The following is a 14434-nucleotide window of genomic DNA, read 5'->3' as shown; positions in this document are numbered from 1 at the left end:
GGTGGTGGCCCGAACCTGGAAAACCCCGGAAGGCCCTCACATAGCCCAATGGTGGACCAAACTTTGGGACATTCTGATAGCGGAGAAGGTGACGGCAGCACAAGCGGGAACTCTTCATCGCTTCCAGAATATCTGGGCCCCAGTGTTGGAATTCGACCAGCGCTTCCCCCGCCCTGACCTACAAACCCACCAGGGCCCGCTGGATCTTAAAAAATCAGGAGATCCCGGAGGAAGACACATAGTCGCTGAGGCCCAATTCGGACTGCCCGGGAGGGAGGAGCTCGCCTACAGGGCCTATGGGACAGATGGACCAGGGGGAGGAGGGAGGGAGAAGTCGCAGGGGGGGATAGAGGACTGGGGTTCAACATGCCTAAATAACCACTGCTTATAATGTCTGTACTTATCATCCTGCCTTGATTTAAAATAAACAAAGTTAAAAAAAAAAACGTATACAACTCAAAGAATAGACCACCTCCATGATCCTCAATGAATGACTATGGTGATGGTTTATTGCTCTTACAACAATCTTTTTACCCTATATGAAATCACTAAACAAAAGAAACTTTGTTGATTTACTTTTTGTAGATACATGAAACATCAAGTATGACGACTAATTGCTATTTATGTAAGAGTTTCTGCTCCTGATGAAGGGATTGAGATCCTGAAACGCGTTGAGCTAATTTTGTATATAAACAATGCTTATTACTATTATTTTTGTACAGTACAAATTAAATTCTGGCTTTAAGAAGAAAAATCTAAAAATATATTTAACTTATGTTTATGTAAGAATAGATATAAAACTTTGACTGAGTTTTTTCCACCGCTCGCTGCGAAACACAGACACAAATACTTGCTCACAGTGAAGCGCGCCAAGCAACGACAACAGGTCATAGACCACAGGCAGGGCACTGAAAGAGGCTGCCAAACCTGAAAAGCATAGCAAGACTTGTGTCTTGTGACCTGTCAACTATAAGGAAAGAAATCCACTTCCTTCTGCACTGCTGCACAACATGACCAAACCTGGTAAGCAACTGTGCGCTGGACTTCAGTACAAAATGAATCCACTTTCTTCCACACTGCTGCACAACTCGTGCAAGCCTGGAACTACTCTAAAGAGAATTCTCCCACAGGTTTGCAACGCTCACAATGTTTGTAGATGAACAGAAGGATTCTGTTAGGAGGAAACCTCGAGAAGGGAACTTATAAGCGTGTGATGTTATCGGAGTCTAATACACGCACGCAACACGAATGAACGTGCAAAGGACACGCTGTTAGGGAGAATTCTCTGTTTAGGCTGAATTTCCTAACCTAGTGAGTCCCCCAGCAGCTGTGCTGGATTTCGGGAGTTTGTTTTTTCCATCCTGCCAAGAGTGAGACTCTTTTTCTCCCACTCTTGGACATGTATGTGTGTAATTCCTTTGAATGTCAATGTGTTCTATGGGCTATGGGGTCTTTTACTCCATAGGGTCTCATGTGTTTTTCTATGTGTGTTACACCGCACCCTATGTGCTGTAGCACTGGGGCGTCCTAGCGGACCCCCACCATAGACTCCATACCCGGGGACTGACTACTGTCTCCCCGGGCATGTAAAGTCACCATTGGCTTTACTAGACCTAAATTTACTAACAGAACTAGTACAAACCATCTTATTGCGGACGTACTAGTAGGGGTAATTCGATTACTCCTGGATCTGTTACTCGAGGGGGCACTGTCCCGTCCCCCCTCGTCGAGTTTTGGCTGGTGGCAGTGGAAACTACTTGTTATGTTCGACCCCGAACCTAACCCTATGGGATTCGTCCCATTGTTGGAGATTGATACTTTTCCTCGTTAATCTCTAACGTACCACCAGTCTACTTATCTTAAATAAGTTTATCGGATGGTATTTTCTGCCAGAACTCGGTTTTTAAAATGGTGTCTGTGTTCGTCTCTGTGACTCCTAAACCAAAGGTCGAGCCCTTTGTTCCACTTTTGGCGGGCTCTGTCTGTACAGAGACCTCCAAAGTGGTGCCATTCTGTCTGGGTTACCACAGGGGTGTGGGAGGGGGTTTAGGCACCCTGGACCGAGTTGCCTTGCCAACTCCGGTCGCACTCTGGAGTGATTGGCCCAAGTGGTGAGCCTTCCCGCTCACCACTTAGCATGTATTGATTGACAGCTAGGCTGAATGAATGGGGGTTTTCTGCATAAAAGCAGGGCTTTTGGGACTGGATCTTCAGAAGTCGCCACAGGACCTAAGAATCCGATGAGGGTAACGCTGAGCCGACCTGCACGACGACACCTCCGGTGGAGCCCTGCGGAACCGACTCACCACTTCCCGATGACAGAGGAGATCTCCCTGCCGGAGAGTCTCTTCCCCTGACTGGTGGGAACAACCAGTCCCCTTTGCTTTTTATTCGCCTCAGGACGCAGTGGTTGAATTGCCCGTGCAGAGCACCTCGGCAACCGGATAGCCACTACCCCTGTACTGTGACCAAAAGGTGGTGCCTTGTGACGGAGCACTCCGCGGCTGGTCTCTTCCCTGGTGGTGCACCGGACTTCACTTTTCTTCGACGACGAGATCATCTCTACTCTTGGCAAAGACCCGACGTGCATCCACCACCAGGAACAACTGCCCCCGCCGGAGCTGCCCTCCACAACAAGGTACCGTGTCCGCCTGGCTTCCCTTTCGATCGGTTCGAGTGAGGTGTTTTAATCCTCTCCGTTGGGTCGCCTCCAAACTTTTCTCATTTATTGTTCTGAACTGGTTCAATCTGCCGATAACAATTTGCTACAAAGACTTGAATGCATCTCCACTAGAGACTTTTTGGGACATCGCGCCTTGCCTCTCTCCGAGTGGGCCTGGCCTCTGAACTTTACGATCTATTGTGATTCTTGCCTTCCTGCCTTGCATTTTATCCGAAAAGGATTGAACTGTGTTGATTTCATAACCTGCCTATCTTTTTCTCTCCCGTCCTAACACATATTAGAGTGTCATCTAGGTTGAGGTATACACCTCTGTCTGAAAATAAGTGGTACCGGTAGAAACTAGACTTGTCGAAATATTGCTAGGGGGATTGATCATTTCTTCTTCGTAGAGTAATTGTGTTTGATTTGTTTTGCCGTGAACTTGCCATAGTGTTTTTCATAGATGTTTCGTTATTAATAAATACCTTAATATCTTTACACTAAGCCTCGTTGCGTGTTTGTTTGTCTTGCGGGGAAGAATTGCCCTATCTTGTATACTCCACATACTGCTCAACTCTTCTTGAGGGAAGTCTGACTGCTCAGCCACAGCTACCAAGTGAATCTGTGTGGTACAGACTGCTACCAATTGGGTTCACCGCCAAACACCTGTAGTCCTAAATCTTTTGCAGTGGTCCCAGAGGGAACTGCACAGGTTTCCGCCTAACACACGCGTCATGCAATAAAGTATCCGTGCATTGCATATTAAATGTATTGAGTTGCTGTCATGATAAATTATGAGTCACTCTATTAGAGGTACGCCATGAAAAAGACTAAAGCAAGTTGTGTAAAAAAGCGCCAAAATCATGCATAAATAAATAGAAAATTAAAGCATCCCTGGCACCTACACAACTTGGCCCACAGCAACATTTCCATAGAGAATTCATGCACATTCAACACCTTTCCTGTTCCTCTGCAAGCAGAGTTATGAATACCTGAGGTTCTATTTGTGTGGCTATGACATGGAGCTACTAATCATTTTCAAGTGTTTGACTCATTACTGAAACAGCAATAAAAACAGCTATGCGTTACATCTAATTAGCAAACCTCCGCCTCACCAATTACAAGCCAAAGGAAAAAAAATGCTCATTTGAAAGGCAGATTGTACGGTTATGCAGGAGCCAGCCCTGGTCCTGAGGTTCAAAATAACAATTGCTTAAGAGTTCAGAAATAATGTAAAGGCTATACACCAAGGTTTTGCTTCAAAGCTGAAGCCACCTTGGAAGGCACCATTCCTCAACTCGAGTCTCCTCCAACATTCAGGGATATAGTTATGGTGAATAATGAGTACCTTTTAACTGTGGGTAGACATGTAAATATGTCTCCGGCACGAGCAGCTACCTCGCCAGGCTTAGTTCACAGAGCCTTAAAAGTGAATACAAGTGGAGTTCGACGGCCCATTAGGAGGGTCTTGTGGATTTGCAAAGTTTGCATTCACTTAAACTGTATTATTGATACATTTGGTGTACCTTATACCAATCTAAAAGTTTAAAGGGCTGAGTTAGCCCTGCTGGGATTCAACCCTATGCTCTAAAAGATGCACTCTGAAGTCTACAGCATACGCATAAACCTGAAGAGCTATCATAGCAAAAAAGTGCCTGCGAGATAAAGGAGATTCTAGGAGAATTAAGATCATTATTTCAAAACAAAGATATGTATCGTTTCAAACAGACGAGTCACAGGGGTAAGTAGGTGACACCCAAACATAGTTTTACTTTGGTAAAATAACTTCTCATGTAAATCACTGTAGAGTGTAGAAGATGTTTGTCAAAGATGTGGAATAAATAACATTTTGTGGCATTGTCTGCCGTTTTGTGAAAAGTATTGGAGGGTGCTTAAAATATAGCAAATCGTGTTTGCACCATGTTTGATGCTTGCGTACAGTACGAGAAGAAAGCAAGTAGGCGTTCTGCACGATATGGCAGAAATTAAGGCAAGGCGATATTGCACTATTTTTTGCTGTTTACGTAAATAGTACTGGAGCAGTTGCTCTCCTTTTCATATGTGAAACAAAGAGCAATTGCTCTAATGTGATGTAACATTATCCTGCATTTACCAGTATGCAAACAACAACCATAGTGCAATTAAACACCAACGCCCATTCGCTTGACTTGTGCCTAATATAAATATATTTCAGTATTAATATGCCACCCTATATTTAAGCCATATGAACCAAAGGAGGGGCCATTATTGCTGATATTGACCGACCCCAGTGTTATTGCTGAGGTTAAGGGCTATAAACTGGAGGGTCATAATATGAAGTGATAATGACTCTCCTGAGGCCTTTGAGGATACTAGCACATGTAGATGTACATCTAAAAAACAATGTGCTTTTACTGTGGGAATAAAAAGTGAGCACCTGCAAGTAACTGTTAATATGAGTGTAATTAATATGATACTAATAACAAAAAACTTTACAAATGTGTTTCATTGCTCTTTCTTAGTTTGGGCCATTGAACAGCCATGGACACTTGTTTCCGTTTTGTTCGTCAGGCTGCTGTTCCAAGTCACAATGGCGCATTCCAGTGATTATAGACTGCATTCTAGGCATTGCGATTGGCTGAGAGGAGGTCTACAGTGGAATCCATGCACTACACGGGCCTTTAACTATGTCTGCAGGCCAAATTACTCCCAGTACAGCCCTCGGGCTAAGAGTATAAAGCTATTACTGCACTCTATGCTCTTTAAAATAACAAAGGAACATTACACAGGAAACAAAAAAAGTAATTTATTATAAGAATAAACCACATTTCTATTAAAATTGTGGGTGTAGTTAAGGGTAATATGTAAAAGAAGCAATTTGTTTAAAAGATTGCCTGTACATTTCCGTTAAAATTCTAAGTGGAATTTATAAATTGATCTTGCGGAAAGAGACTGGAGATTTCATAGACGTAGTGATGGGAAGAGCTTGGTAAGAGGTGGTGGGAGGGGAAATCTTGGTTAGAGGTGGTGGAAAGGGAAACCTTGGTTACAGGTGGTGGGAAGGGAAATCTTGGAGGTGGTGGGAAGGGAAATCTTGGTTAGAGGTGGTGTGAAGGGAAATCTTGGTTGGAGGGGGTGGGAAAGGAAATCTTATAGGTGGTGTGAAGGGAAACCTTGGTTGGAGGGGGTGGGAGGGGAAATCTTAGATGTGGTGGGAAGGGAAACCTTGGTTGGAGGGGGTGGGAAGGGAAACCTTGGTTGGAGAGGGAGGGAAGGGAAATATTAGTTGGAGGGGGTGGGAAGGGAAGCCTTAGTTCGAGGTGCTGCAAAGGGAAATCCTGGTTAGTGGTGGTGTGAAGGGAAATATTGGTTGGAGGGGGTGGGAAGGGAAACCTTGGTTGGAGGTGGTGGGAAGGGAAATCTTAGTTAAAGGTGGTGGGAAGGGAAATATTGGTTGGAGGGGGTGGCAAGGTAAACCTTGGTCGGAGGGGGTGGGAAGGGATGTTGATGCCATCTGGGGAGCTTGATTTCCAGCATTATAGAGGACCCTGGACCATTCACTGCTTTCGGTATCTGGAGGTGCCCATTAGCTCTGAATTAGGATTTATTACAGTGTCGGGTGGCAATCCTTATTTGTCGAGATTGTAGTCCAGTGCTCACAAAAATGTGACTGGCAGTAACTCGCAAACAGCTATTTGTGTACATAGTGCTGAGTTTCGCTTTGATGTTCTTATTGATGGACCTGCAGGAGTACCATATGGGTTATTTCGGCGTCTTGGTTTTAGAAAGCACAAAAAAGCAGGGTGCATTTTCAGACGGTTTTTGCATCTAAAGTTGCAGAGACTGGACAGGACACATTTCATCCCAGGTACTTCGCACATGGTCCCAACGAAGGGCATCGCTGTTATTTTCTGATTGATGCTTTTTGGTTGCTTTGTTGAAGTTCAAGGCGGCGTATTGTGTACTATTTTTGTCAACTTAAATGGAGAAGGCATTTGGAGGCAGTGATCGCTGGCCTTCTCTTCCTCGTCAGGCTAAGTAAATGTCGTCAGGCCTAGTACGGTAGTCGCCTGTCTGTTTCCATTTCCTTCCCACTATCCCCCTCCCTTCCTTATCTATGTCTTAGCTCTTCCACTATCTGAAATGTCGTCAGGCCGAGTACAATAGTTAATTTCACATTCTTATTGCTCACGGCCTGTAACAATGCCATTGTTTTTTCCCTTGTTCCCTCGCTTGCCTTGAAGCACTTTGAAACACATTGTGTATAGACTCTGTATAAATAAACTTTGATATCATATCATGCTGTCATGGCGAAGGAACAAGTTACTTACCTGTAACTGTTGTTCTCCAGCATGGGGCTGGCATGGATTCACATGCTCATGAATATTCCCCGTCATCAGGCTGGGAATCCTCGGTAAAGAATAAATCAGTATCAGTTTCGTTTCTGATCTGTCTTTCCTAGTAGTAACCAATCACTGGTCTCTGGGTCATACTGCCCCCAGCCAATGACTGCCTTCTCCCTAAGCCCCGCCCCTGGCAGCCATCCTCAGATTTGGTAGCACGTAAAGTGGCAGTATGACCAAGTGACGAGCCACAGAAGGGTAGGAGGGAGGGTTTGCATGTGAATCCATTCCAGACCCATGCTGGAGAACAACAGTTACAGGTAAGTAACGTGTTCCTTCTCCAGCATGGGGTCTGGCATGGATTCACATGCTCATGAATATACGAATACATAGCAGTACACACATGCACAACACGGGAGGTGGCAAAAGGCTCAACATTAAGCATTACATAAACTCAACATTAAGCAACTCTTACCTCCTTCACCAGGCCCACCTTCAGGCGAACAGGTTGCGCGGCACTGCTTGGCCGACTCTGGACTCCTCCCTGGAATCCCGGTCGACGCAGTAGAATCTCATGAAGGTGTACGTCGACCTCCACGTAGCAGCCCTGCAGATGTCCAGCAGGGCCACACCAGACAAGAACGCCGTAGTAGCAGCGATCGCTCTGGTCGAATGTGCTCTCGGACGGCCGGGCAACGGTCGGTTGGCCAACCTATGACAGTGCATGATGCAGCCGGAGAGCCATCTGGAAATGGAAGCCTTCGAGAGAGCCTTCCCTTGGTTCACAGGTCCAAAGTTCACAAACAGCTCTGATGTCTTCCGAAAACTCTTTGTTCGGTCCACGTAGAACTTCAGCGCTCTAGCTACATCCAGCGAGTGCAAAGTCCTCTCGTCCGGCGACGGGAAGAAAACTGGTAACACTAAGGGCTCGTTAAGATGGAAGTCCGACGGCACCTTGGGCATGAAAGAGGGGTGCGTCCTCAGCACCACCCTCGTATCGTGAAAAGTCAAGTATGGAGGCTTGCAGGATAGGGCCTGAAACTCTCCCACGCGTCGTGCGGAGGTGATGGCCACAAGGAACGCTGTCTTCCATGACAGGAACTTCAACAGAGCCGAATGCAAAGGCTCGAATGGTGGCCCCATGAGCCTGGTCAGCACCACGTTGGGCTCCCACGTCGGGGCTGGTGCCTTCAACGGCGGGAACGATCGGAACAGTCCCTTCATAAATTCCTTCACCAGTCGATGAGACCACAAGGACTGCCGTCCTGCAGTTCTGGTGTATCGGGAGATCGCTGCCAGATGTATCTTGATAGAAGCGTGAGCTAATCCAGCTTTGGCCAGCGACAGTAGGTATGGTAGCACTTGAGGTGTCGTAATCCGTAGAGGGTTGATCTTCTGTGCACGGTACCAGACAGAGAACCTCTTCCACTTATGTCCGTAGCACTTGAGAGTTGAGGACGCCCTGGCCTTTGCAAGAACCTCTCTGCAGTCAGCCGGGATATCGTACCCTCCAAACTCTAGTGCTGCAGGAGCCGGGGCTGCAAGTTAAGCGACTCCGGGTCGTGATGATGAATGGTGCCTCCTTCTCTGGAGAGAAGATCTGTGTCCGTCAACAGGTTGACTGGTGGATACGCTGAGAGGTCCAGAAGGTCTGGGAACCAGATCTGTCTCGGCCACGCCGGTGCGACGAGGATCATCCTGCACTGGGACCTCTTGAGCTGGCCGAGTCGAAGCAGCAGCGGCAACGGAGGAAATGCATACAGGAACAGGCCGTCCCAGGGGAACGAGAAAGCATCGCCCATGCTCCTCGGCTGGGCGAACCTCTGGCACTTGGAGTTCGTCCCTGTCGCAAACAGGTCGATCTGGGGTTTGCCCCATCGTTGGAAGGGCCGATCCACTTGATCCTGGCGTAGTTCCCACTCGTGGCACGAGGGCAGCTCCCTGCTGAGTGAGTCGGCGATGATGTTTTTTATTGCTGCCAGATGGAAGGGAACCAGAAACATCCCCTGGGTGACGGCCCAGTGCCACAGATCCTGGGCCTCCTTGGATAGGGCTGGGGGTCTGGTGCCTCCCTGCTTCCGGATGTAGAACATCGTGGTGGCGTTGTCGGTGAAGAGCCTCACGACCTTGCCCTTGAGGGACGGGGGGAACGTCTTGAGCGCCCAGAACACGGCGCGGAGCTCCAAGATGTTGATGTGGAGAGACCTCTCCTCCGGGAGCCAAAGGCCTCTTGCGTGGAGATCTCCGGCGTGCGCACCCCATCCCTCCAGGGAGGTGTCCGTCGTCACCGTCTCCTGATGTGCCGGGGTCTGGAAGTCTGTGCCCGCCGTGAGGTGTGTTCGGGTGCCCCACCACTGAATTGCCTGACGGAAAACCTCATTGAAAGAGATCTTGTCTTCGAAGCTGCCCGCATGAGGACATCATTCCAACGAGGGACTTGATGGATCTCACCCTGGCCACGTCCGTGGCTAGCAGGTGCTGCACCTTGCCTAAGATGGCCTTCGTCCTTTCCTTCGACGGAGACGCCAATCGTTCCACTGTATCGAGCTTCGCTCCCAGAAACAGTGCCACCTGCGACGGAACCAAAAGGGATTTCGGGTAGTTGATGGAGAAACCCAGCTCCGTGAGTAAGCGGACGGTCTTCGCCGTGTGCTCGACGGCGAGTTCTCTTTTCCTTGCACGGATGAGCCAGTCGACAGGTAGGGGTAGACGTGGATCCCCTGCAGGTGCAGCCGCGCCACCACTGGTGCCAGGCACTTGGTTAACACCCTGGGTGCCGACTTCAAACCGAATGGCAGAGCTCTGAATTGGTAGTGCCGTCCTTGGACTATGAATCTGAGGAACTTTCGGTGTCCTTTTAGGATGGGGATGTGGAAGTAAGCATCCTCCAAGTCCAACGACCATAGGAAGTCGCCCCCCTCCAGCTGTCCCAGCACGTGCTGGAGAGTGACCATCCTGAACTTCTGTGCCTTGATGTATTTGTTCAACCGACGTAGGTCCAGGATGGGGCGCCAACCGCCTGTCTTCTTTCTGGCGAGGAAGTATCTTGAGTATACTCCGGAGCCCCGGAGCCTCTTGATGACGAGCTCAATGGCACCTTTCTTGAGCATCGCCTTTACCTCCAACAGCAGTTGAGGGACGTGATTTTCCTTCCTGGCCACGGGAGGAATGCGGGGACACTTCTTTTGGAATTCGAGAGTGTGACCGTGGGCCAGGGCATCCAGCACTCCCACACGCTGACGAACTTTGCCAGCCGGCCTCCCACCAGGGTGCTTCAGTGGAGGCCCGACACTACGGCCGCTTCAATCTTGCTTGGAGGCGGCATTGCCGCCTTAGCCTCCTTGGCGACGCCACCGAGATCCTCCTTGCTTGCTGCGACCTCTGTAAGCTTCCTGGGTCGCGGAGCGGGCCACCTGGAGGTACGTAGAGGAGCCACCGCCTGATCCCTTGGAGGCCCCCTGTCTGCCTCCGGCGCTCCCAAAGGGCCATCGTTGCTGAAGGACTCCCAGGGCTCGGGCCGTCTCTGTGTCGGCCTTGATGGCCTGCAGCGACTCATCCACTGTTTTCCCAAACAGGTTGTTGCCGTCGAACGGCATGTCCAAAACCCTGGTCTGCACGTCCTGACGGAAGTCTGTCGCCTTGAGCCAGCCTCGACCTCGAAGGCAAACATCGTTGCCTAACTGGCGAAACCTAGTGTCGGCAATGTCCGTTGCCACCGTTATGGCGTGGTCTGACACCACCTCACCTTCTTGCAGAATCTCCAGGGCCTCTGCCCTCTTGTCCTCTGATAGGAAGTCCAGTAGGGGAGCTATCTTGTACCATAATTCCCTGTCGTAACGGGCCACAATCGCTAAGGCGTTGGCCACCTTAATTGTCGCCGCCGATGAGATGACCAGTCGCCCCATGGCATCCAATTTCTTACCCTCGCCGTCAGGTGTGGAAGTAGAGGTTGAGGCTGTCGCCCCGCTGCCTTCTTCTTGGCCGCTGCCGAGACGACCGAATCCAGCGTAGGTTGAGCCCTGAGGCACAAAGGGGCAGCGTCGGGGACCCGGTACTTCTTCTCGTACCTGTCCCCCTTGGCAGGCATTGTGGATGGGTTCTTCTGGATTGCAAGTCCCTCGTCCCAGATATCATCGAGTAACGGTACCGCGAGGACCGTCTTTCTCTTGGCCTCTCGCCGTTGATAGATCTGGCGTGAAAGGAGCCAATTTCGTCGGGCGGGGAAGCCCGAGGAAGTGGTGATGGAAGGTCTGTGCTGTCGTCACCACTGTCGTCATCCGTCCCCGTCGTCGTATCCATCGCCGTGTCATCCCTGGGGTCTGGTGAGGGGGATGAGGGCTCCACGGGCGGTGGGGGCATGAAGGGCGGGGAGGGATAAACTCTCCTCCGCTTGTTCGGAGGGCTTCCCGACGGGCCCGGTTCTGGATCGTCCGCCAGGGTTTGTGGTAATCTCGTCCTTATCTCCGTGCATAAGGTTTGGATTGCCATCAAAATGGCTGCCAAGTTGTCCTGAGGCTCGGGCAATGGCTGCGACGGGAGAGATGGCTGCTCCTCCACTGGGGCCTCGTCGGCGCCGCTGTCGCTTTCTTCGCCACCTCTTCAGGAACCCTCCCGTGGGTTCGTACCTTCTCGAACCTCTCGTTGAGGTTCTTCACGGATTCCACCAGCTCCTCCTCAAGAGGCTGAATCCGTGTCCGTAATGGCCACCGCCCCCCCTCTTTTTCCACCGGGGTCTTCACGGGGGTCTTGTCGATGGGCTGGAAAGAGGATTCCCACCGCAGTGGCAGGGAAACTCTGGGATCTGAGATCGCCTCCACTGGTGTAGCCTCCCCGGGCTTTGCCAGGGCCGCCGCGACTCCCTCGATCGAGGCCTTAGCTGGGTGAATCAAGGCCTTGACCACCTTTGGCGCGCTTGAGGCCTTCACCTTGGGGGGAGGGTCACTGCCTCGCTCCCCCTCAGCTGAATCCTTCGAGATCAACCGGGGCCTCTCCAGAAGCTTACCGAGGTTCTCGGATTTCCTCTTCCCCGAACCAGACCGTGGGCTCGTGGTTGATGGTGCCAGGGAAGGCGCGCCCTGCCTGGCAGCCGAAGAGCCCGACCGTTTGGCGCTCCCAGTGCCCACGGACTTGCGGTGCTTAGCCTTCTGTTGGGCCCCCGTCGCCGGGGCGCCCTCACAGGACTTAGAAGACCGCTCTGACCTCTTCTTCTTCTCACCTGCTGGGCCCTTCTCCAGCCAGCTGGCGAGGCGGGAACGACGATCCCTCATGGTCCGTTCTGATAGGTCCTTGCAGAATGCACAGTCCTTCTCCACGTGTGTCTTGTCCTCATGAAGGCAGTAGAGACATCTCGAATGCTCGTCCTCCTTGAAAACATTCTGTAACCTGCATCCAGGGCAGTTCCTGAACAGCTTGGATCCGGGCGTCGAGCTTCCCTTGTCCTGGGCCATGTCCATGGTAGGCCTCAGATCTTCTGGAATCCTCCAAGAAGCGTAACTCGACGAGAACTTCACCCTTGAGGGCCGTAGAAAATTCCGAAACGGGTCCCCGTTGATTGGAAGTAGAACGGTGGAGCTTGATGCTCGATTTAACCGAAAAATGAGAAAATCTCTTTGAAAAAAAGCGCGAAAACACAGGAAAAGCTCGAGAGCTATAGCACGAGGACTCCCAACACTTGAACGTGCGGTAAAAATCTGAGGATGGCTGCCAGGGCGGGGCTTAGGGAGAGGGCAGTCATTGGCTGGGGGCAGTATGACCCAGAGACCAGTGATTGATTACTACTAAGAAAGACAGATCAGAAAGGAAACTGATACTGATTTTTTCTTTACCGAGGATTCCCGGCCTGACGACGGGGGATATATATGAGCATGTGATTCCATGCTGGAGAACATAAGATTCAATCTGCTGGCAAGCTGCAACGTTAAGGATCTAATGCTACCCATTTGGCTGCAGTCTTGAAGGGAAGACCAGTATGGCATATGCCATTTCATTTTAACTTTTGAAGGTCACTCCCAGGATTGCTGAGATTGTGCGCTGTTTGATCATGTCCTTTGAGCCTTACCTTCTGAATCATAGTAACACAAATATTTGTGGCATAATGGAGCTGTATCAGATCCAGGTTAGGAGACTACGCGTGATTGGTGCAGCGGTTTAGTCCTGCGCAGATGCCTATTAGGCTTCTTGATTGATCATTTGCACCTGAGCAATTTCACACTTCACTCTAGAACATTCTTAAATATTATTTAAAATGTGGTCGAGGCAGACTTTCTAAATTGACAGGTCATTTGTTTTCTGCAGTCCAATTTGTAAAGACGTTTGTAGCCCATTTTGTGTTGGCTTAACATTTGTTGATTTCCAGCATATTTAAATCTGTCTGTAACAGTATTTTGTCATTTTGTGTGTTCGACCTTTTGGATAGCCGTGGGAACTACTCTCGTGTTTTGATGTTTGTCATTGTTGTTCTGATTTCAGCCATTCCTCAACGTGTCAGCTTGCCAGCAGATTGAGGCTTATGTTCGTCATGACAGCATGCATGGCGGGAGGGCCAGAAGATTCGCAGGCCAGTAGTGGTTGTCTCAGGAGAAGAATTTCCAAATGCAGGGAAGTGCCTCCTTTTGCTCCTGCATTTGTATTTGGTGGTTTCCCTTCATCCTCCACCACACTGCAGTGTGTGAGGCACCGCTGTGTGAAAGCAGCTTTGCTTGAAGGTACAGGTGAGGGCATGCATTGCAATTGCACGCAATTCCTTTTCGGTGTGACGCGCCAGACCAGAGTCTTTTTTCGTTCGAACTCAAGAACAGTGTTGGGTGATCGGTGGCGCGGTGCTATTATAGTTTAGTTGGGTGCGTGCCCTTTCGGCTTGAGTTTCCGTTGGCGACACCCAGGGTCTTTTTACCTCCATCACTATGTCTGATCAGTGCACCGGTTAACAGCAGCTGAGAGCATGCGTCACTACAATGCTTGGCCCAATCTGCGCGCTTTACCGGATTGTATAGCTCGCAGACTGGCCAATCAACGTAGCGGATGGCACTCTGGGGTGCACTAATACAGCATATAACTGTAATGCAACATGCTGTGAGAATGCGAAGTATATAGGGGGCATTAACGAATGGGCAACATGAGTCCCAATGCCGATAACTGGTCATTTCAGCCAGCCGTAAACAGAAATCCATCACAGAAAGGGAAATACCAGCTAGTCATAAAGTCCCCTCTGCTGGGTTACCAATAGTGGCACATTACGATGCTGGCAATGGAAGTACCACTGGCGAAATCTAATGCAGATTAAAAAACCCACCATTTGAAAAAGATAGTTCCCAAAACACTAACTCCTGTGCTTGTCATCAAAATGATAAAATCCGCAATCATCCGTTTAAATGCTGATCAAGTGTTAAGTGTGGCCCATACACAGACAGGTCATGATGCACGAGTGGTTTACACAGCAGTGGCCGTGTCC

At 49.8% G+C, this 14434-nt stretch overlaps 1 protein-coding gene across 1 annotated transcript in view; it reads right to left on the bottom strand.

Moving 5' to 3' along the window:
• CARMIL1 (capping protein regulator and myosin 1 linker 1) overlaps positions 1 to 14434 on the bottom strand; it is a 1545633-nt gene that overhangs the window by 492259 nt on the left and 1038940 nt on the right. The gene's annotated exons all lie outside the window — the stretch shown is intronic.

Source organism: Ambystoma mexicanum, chromosome 5p, assembly GCF_040938575.1.
Source record: "Ambystoma mexicanum isolate Mex_15411 chromosome 5p, UKY_AmexF1_1, whole genome shotgun sequence".
Taxonomy (NCBI): domain Eukaryota; kingdom Metazoa; phylum Chordata; class Amphibia; order Caudata; family Ambystomatidae; genus Ambystoma; species Ambystoma mexicanum.
This window is presented reverse-complemented; position numbering and strand designations above follow the sequence as displayed.